At 41.2% G+C, this 7334-nt stretch overlaps 1 long non-coding RNA gene across 1 annotated transcript; it reads right to left on the reverse strand.

The window, feature by feature from the left end:
- Positions 1 to 263: 263 nt before the first annotated feature.
- Positions 264 to 6727, reverse strand: LOC148149566 (uncharacterized). The gene is made up of 3 exons (XR_015757519.1): positions 6699 to 6727; positions 5359 to 5418; positions 264 to 400 (listed from the first exon to the last, which is right to left on the reverse strand). It is a non-coding gene; the product is annotated as an uncharacterized LOC148149566 (long non-coding RNA).
- Positions 6728 to 7334: the final 607 nt, after the last annotated feature.

The following is a 7334-nucleotide window of genomic DNA, read 5'->3' on the forward strand; positions in this document are numbered from 1 at the left end:
CCAAGAGTGCGATTGAACCTGGATCCTTGGTGCTGTGAGGCAGCAGTGCTAACCACTGAGCCACTGTGCCACTTGATTGCTCAGTACCAAAGTAAGGGCCAAATTATTTTACTGGGTGGAGAGTGTAAGGTATTTTTACTTGGAGACAATGGCAGCTGCCTGTGTGCTAACAGTCGATAGACTCCAAAAGAGACTCCAGAGTTAAGAAAAAAAACTGCCAAGTTGCAAACAATTGAGGTTTAATCTCTAAAATAAATGAAAATCAGATATCCAGGAACCAATCTGCATCATTTCCTGGATAGGGAGTCCATGTGATTCATGTTGCCATGGCGACAGGCCTTGAGGGGAAGAAAGGTTTCTAAGACATCCCAGATGATTCACAAAAACAGTCTGCTCAGATCTGGAAATGAGAGAGTAATGAGACGCCAAAAGTCTTGGTGGTTCACCATATAGGAATGTGTGTGGAAACTCACACTTGGGTTGAAAAAACAATATTCATGAGAAATGGAGACAACGCAGAAAGATTCACTTGGCTTGCTCCACTGGATGAACCTCTGGAATGCTCTTTGGAGGGTCAGTCTTGACTTGATAGGCCGAATGACCTGCTTCCACACTGTAGGGATTCTGTACAATTCTACAGATCACTTCTGCTGTCAGGCAGACTTCATTTGTTGAAAATGGGGAGAAAAGAAAAACCAACTGAGAAAGGTACACCTGATATTAAAAGTTCCTGGGTTGAGAATATAAACGAACAGAAGTAAATCTTTGGGAAGTAAGAATCACTTTGCACTAGTTCTGGGAGAAATAAACATGTACTTGAAGGACACTGTAGAAGCAGAGCACTTGGGAAAATTGGGACATTGTTAAGGTGGCAGTCTATGACAAATTAAGTGTTGCAAGTATCCAAGGGTTGGGGCTTCAACTATTTGTAATTTATGTTAATGATTAGGCTGAAGACATCAATAATAAGTAACCAATTTTGCTGATGATACAAAGCTCAAAGTAAATGTACATCATGTACACAAAAAGGCTGCAAAGAGGTATAGACAGCTTAAGTGAGCTGACATCAAGGTGGTGGATGGAGTATATAAGAAATATAAGCAGCTCCATCAAACCTTCTCCACTATTCAATAAGATCATGGCTGATCTTTTCCTTGTGTGGATTCAGCTCCACTTACCTGCCCACTCACCATAACCCTTAACTTCCTGGCTGTTCAAAAATGTATTTGTCTTTGTCTTAAACATATTCAACGAGGCAGCCTCAACTGCTTCACTGGGCAGGCAATTCCACAGATTCGCAACCCTTTGGTGAAGAAGTTCCTCCTCAACTCAGTCCTAAATCTGCTCCCCCTTATTTTGATACTATGCCCCCTAGTTCTAGTTTCATCCGCCAATGGAAACAGCCTCCCTGCTTCCAATGTATCTATTCCCTTCATAATTTTATATATGTTTCAATAAGAGTCCACCTCCCCCCTCCCCAATTATTCGAAATTCCAATGAGTATAGTTGCAGCCTACTCAATCTCTCCTCATAAAGCATCCCTCTCAACTCCTGAATCAACCTGGTAAACTTCTTCTGTTTCTCTAGTGCCAAAGCCAGCATATCCTTCCTCAAGTAAGGAGACCAAAACTGTGTGCAGTACTCCAGACGTAGCCCGACCAACACCCTATTTAAGAGCAGCATAACCTCCCTGTTTTTAAACTCCATTCCTCTAGCAATGAAGGACAATATTCATTTGCTTTCTTAATTACCTGCTGCACCTGCAAAGCAACTTATCGTGATTCAAGCAAGGACACCCAGATATCTCAATACAGAGTATAGTGCGGAGAAAAGTAAGGTTCATTTTAGTTGATGGAATGGAAAAAGCATGGAGTTGCTAAATATTGATGCACAGAGAAACTTGGATGTACTTGCACAGAAGATAATGTTAGCATACAGGAAGAGAAAGCCATGAGGCAAAGTCACACTAATCATGATCATGCAATTGTACCTTTCATTTATTGAGCAAGTTTGCTCTCATTCAGGCTCATTAATTACTTACCCTAATGCTCTGTTGCAGAAGTGATATCCATACTTATTACTACGTTTTCCTTGTGACATTTCACACAATTTTAAGAGGAGTTTCATTCATTCTAATGTCGCACCTGATAAGCTGATCTCATAATGAAAACATCGAATGAGTTCAGGGAAAATGCTGTCAGTTTTGAGAAAAAAGACCTCTAGATATGTTTTCTCAGGATTGCAGGTCATACCGTTGGTGTTACTGAGAAGTTAAAATAAGAAGGCCACTGATACGATAATTTGGTTTGTGCTGAACTGCGCTTTGAAAACTCTCATCCCTCAAAGCAATTTAGTTTTAATAGCCTTGTAGCCAAGAATGTGGGCGGCACGGTGGCACAGTGGTTAGCACTGCTGCCTCACAGCGCCAGAGACCCGGGTTCAATTCCCGACTCAGGCGACTGACTGTGTGGAGTTTGCACGTTCTCCCCGTGTCTGCGTGGGTTTCCTCCGGGTGCTCCGGTTTCCTCCCACAATCCAAAAAAAAAAAAATGTGCGGGTCAGGTGAATTGGCCATGCTAAATTGCCCGTAGTGTTAGGTTAAAGGGGTAAATGTAGGGGTATGGGTGGGTTACGCTTCGGCGGGTCGGTGTGGACTTGTTGGGCCGAAGGGCCTGTTTCCACACTGTAAGTAATCTAATGCCCTCGGATGGTTGACAGAGATTTGATGGTGTTTCTAGCACGATAGAATAATGATGTGAGGATGGATGACAGTTTAAACAAGTGTCACATGAGTCAGTCACTGTGACATTTGAGAAATGGGCTGCTGGTATCAGCTTCTAATTGAATCAGAGTTAAAGACAGTCACACTGATTCACGCAACCACCAATCAATGCTAATAAGATGGCAAAGGACTTCATAGTTTCAAACTTGAGAAAGACAATCAATAGACCAAAAATAATTCCCACCCCTTCCCCTCACATGCTTTCAAAGCAATGGATAGAATTCCTGAATTATTTTTAACAGACGAAATATCAATGAAGCATATTTCCTGTAGCAAAGGACAATGGAAAGGTTAGTAACTGTGGGATATCTTTAAGACGTAGAAGCTGGCAAAATTACTGTCAGTCATGATCTTTTTCAGTGACTAGTAGTTACTTGAAGTTTGATTTAAAAAATGATAGGGGAGCATAAGCTCAGAATTATATTTCAATTCATTTGATACTTCATGTAACATGACCTACATAGAAGACAGCAAACATATCACGATATATCTAAGAAGACTCACTAAATATTTCATAAAAATGTGTTAACTGTTAAAAAATAATTGCAATTTCCAGTTGCAACATCTAATGAATATTTTAATAGCAACCTACTGCTGCTGGTAGGAAGGATTTATAATTAATTATATGTAACTCAATTGTTACATTATAATTGAGAGACTCTTTTGGAGTATTAAGTTTTCAAAATAATCAAAATAATAATCAAAATTTCAATGTGCAGAATTATAGCACATTACCGTGACTCTGTTACGTGGGACAGTGGTCTTAAAGTATCAGTTATCTTTATCATTGTATGAGTTAATAGTGTGGCTTGTGTCAGAGTGGTCCCTCTGTCTTACCTAGGAGGCTTAGGTCTAAGTCCCACCTGCTCCAAAGGTATATAACAACATCTCTGAATTTAAAAGGGTTAGTGATGGAGATCCCATTAAGCTTCGCCCAATCTGATGAAGTCACTCAGCATTTGGCTGGGGACAAAGGAATCTAGCTCAATATTTGATGAGACAGATTTGCCATCAATTTCTCCCAAAAATCTCAGTTATTGTGTCAACATAGCACTATAACGTGTACCTACAGAACATAGAATATAGAACAGTACAGCACAGGAACATGCCCTTCGGCCCACCACATCTGTGCCAACCACAATGTCATTCTACACTAATCCCATCTATCTGCCCATGATCTGTATCCCTCTATTCCCTGCCTGTTCATGAGTCTGTCTAAACACCTCTTAAAATTGCTATCCTATCTGCTTCTACCATCTCCCATGGCAGTGCGTTCCAAGCACCTACTGCCCTTTGTGTAAATAGCCTGCCTCACACAACATCTTTAAATTTTCCCCTGTCTCACCTTAAACCTATGCCCCATAGTAAGTGACATTTTAAAAGACTCCAACTGGCCACCTTATCCATACCACTCACAATTTTATATACTTCTATCAGCTCTGTCTCAGACTACCTCAGAAATGTTAGCAAAAATAATACAATTTTGTCAAACTCCTTCGTGTTAATACACTCCAATCCAGGCGACAAACTGGTAAACCTCTTTTGCACAATTTGCAAAACCTCCACACCCTTCCTATAGTGTGGTCACCAGAACTGCACACAATACTCCAAATATGGCCTAACTAACATTTTATACAGCTGCAACATGACTTGCCAACTTTTATTCTCACTGCTCTGACCAATGAAGGTGAACATGCTGTACACCTTCTTTACCACTTTAACTAATTATGTTCCCACTTTCAGAGAGCTATGGACTTTGATCCCAAGATCCCTCTATATATCAATGGTCCTCAGGTTCCTGCCATTTACTAGATATTTTCTTCTTGCATTTGACCTCCTAAAATGCATCCCATTACATTTGCCCCATCTGCTCTTTCTCCATCCAACTTTCCAACAGATCTATGTTCTGTAGTATCCTTTGACTAACATTCTTACTATTCACAACTCCCATCAATTTTCACGTCATCTGCAAACTTATCAATCAGACAACATATTTTCATCTAAATTATTTGAATATATTACAAACAATCAAGGTCCCAGCACTGATTCTTGCTGAACACCGCTGGTCAGAAGCCTCCAGTCAGGAAAACACCCCTCCACAACTACCCTCTGCCTTCTATGACCAAGCTAATTTTGCATAACTACATGTTGTTCAGATGTGTTTCTTTTTGTTACGACTAACTAGTGGTTCGACCTCTACCATTGTTAACCAAATAGACGTAGCGCAGAAAGAAAGAGCCTCAGTGACCACTAGTCTCTGTGCATCATCAAACCTAGACATAGTATTTTAATTTAGTTTTGACTGTTTGACTTTTGTTTTTGTTACAGGGGTTGTCATTTAACTTGTTCAAGGATTATTTGAAAGAATAGAAAGGAAAATTTGTGGCAACCCTCTATCAAACATGTAGCTGGCGGTAGTTGTTTCCACAGTGCAACCAATATGTCTCTGTTATTGATTTGAACAAATAATCTGTTAATTAGTCAGCAGATAGTCAACAGCATAGACTCATAGGAAAAACTATATTATAATAGATAGTCCTCCGTCATAAAAGAAAATTCAACTGATCAAGAATTACCTTACGTTTTGACCTCTTGCTCCAGAATTGCCTTCTGGTTTTTGAAATTTTAGTTATTTTCTTTTATTTAAAAAGAAAAGGAAAGAAAAAAAACATAAGTAGAAAATAGACTCCTGAAAAACCATAATTTTGAAATCATGTTACAAATGTATTAATTTTTAAACATAAACTTATATGATTGGATAATTGCACTCAGGTGACCCATGACTTCCAAGATTGTTACAGAAGTACTGACCTTTTCTCATGAGTGTGGATGAAAACTCAAAATGTGGAAGCCAAATTTAAAAACCTAGCCAGACTCTGCAATTTGCAAACTGAAGAGCTGGAGGAGTCAGTACTCATGCAGCCAGGCCTTGGACAATCAACTTTCTGTCAAAACCAGACAGACCTGGAACTACCCGGCTACGTACTAATGGCCATGATTGTTTCAGCATAAACCATTGCTTACACCTTCAGTGAAACTGCTTTGTTAGAAGAATCTTTTAGTTTAGATTTATTCTCATGTGTATGTAAAAATACAGTGAAAAATGTTTTTTTGTGTATTATATGTAAGGTATCACTACACTTTAGCGCCATCTTGCAATGCTGAATATAATGTAAGACTTTATTGCAATCTAGCTCATCTTTCTCTCTTCTTGTTCCTTCTCTGCTGCTCCTCCCAGTCCCTGCTTGAATCAATCAGAGTCTCTGAAGTGGCTCTTATGTCTCTGTAATGGGCTCTGGGGTCTCGATTATGCGTGTCTGTCACCAACACTGCCACAACTGAGCTGGAACCATGAGCTTGGGGATGTGTGGGTTCTCTACCTCCTGTTCCCCATCCAATGCTCCTCCAGGCGCTGCCACCAGTCCATCCCCGATCATCCCTTTCGCTGACGCATCCACTCCTTCAGGTGCCTGGGCCTAGCTGCAGACATGGAGCCTTGGCTCAGCCCCCAGGCCCTGCTCCTCGCTCGCTGGGCAGGATCCAATGCTACACAGACTCGGTGGCACCCAGCTCAGTAAGAGGCCAGAGGCACAGCGTGACAAGGACAGCACTTGACAGTTGAAGGTTCTATACCAGATGGTGACTGCCATAAAAAAACTCTTTAAAAGTACAAGTGAAATTAATGGTTAATCCACACTTTTTTGACCAACAGCAAGATTCCTTCTGACACCTACAATCAACCTCGTTAACCTTCCCTGGACTGCCTCCATGGCAAATATATCTTTCTTTAGTTAAGGGGCCCAAACTGGTCATAGTATTCCTGATGTGGTCTGACTAGTACTTTGTACAATTTTAGCAAGAATTCCCCATTTTTATACCCTATTCCCTTTGAAGTAAAGGCCAGTGTGCTCCTTACCTGCTGAACCTGTATTTCGTGGAGGCAGCCAAATGTATTCACCCAGAGACATGATGTTGGAGAGAACTTGGCCACATATTTTCGCCCTTCAGTCCAGATTGCACATGGCCCTCCATAAGGCATTCCTCCGCATTTCTCCGCAGCTTTGTTAGCTCATTAATGGCCTCATGTAGAGGTTCATTGTCAGGACTGAATTTAGCAGGAGCCTGTTCTCCAGCAGTCCTCTGAGTGTCAGAGACCTCAACCATTTCCTCCTCCTATAGGTTTGCTGCTGTGCACACCGGCGTATGATCCTGAGTTTACTTTAGGTACATTAGCCATTGAAGTGAATACCTCCATTCAGGTAGAAGCTGAGGAACACCTTTGTGTTCCTGAGCTCTGAGCATTCCCACTCTTCCTCTGCAGAGACAGTGCTGGTAGAGATGGGCCTGGGGGATGGTGATCTCCTTTTTTGCTCCTGGGTGAGGAGAATGATCCCAAAGCTTGCACAGAAAAACATACAGATTTGTTATCATTGTGAGCCATCACCCTCACCCAAAGCTGTTTTAAAAGGTGCCTCTGCTTCATGCGCAGACGTTAATAGTTGCATGGAGACCTGTCCACTAAATGGGGGTACACATTGATTCTCCGCTTCAG

The sequence above is a fragment of the Chiloscyllium plagiosum genome, unplaced genomic scaffold (assembly GCF_037043375.1).
Source record: "Chiloscyllium plagiosum isolate Xiang-an unplaced genomic scaffold, Cpla_swu_hap1 HiC_scaffold_7, whole genome shotgun sequence".
NCBI lineage: Eukaryota > Metazoa > Chordata > Chondrichthyes > Orectolobiformes > Hemiscylliidae > Chiloscyllium > Chiloscyllium plagiosum.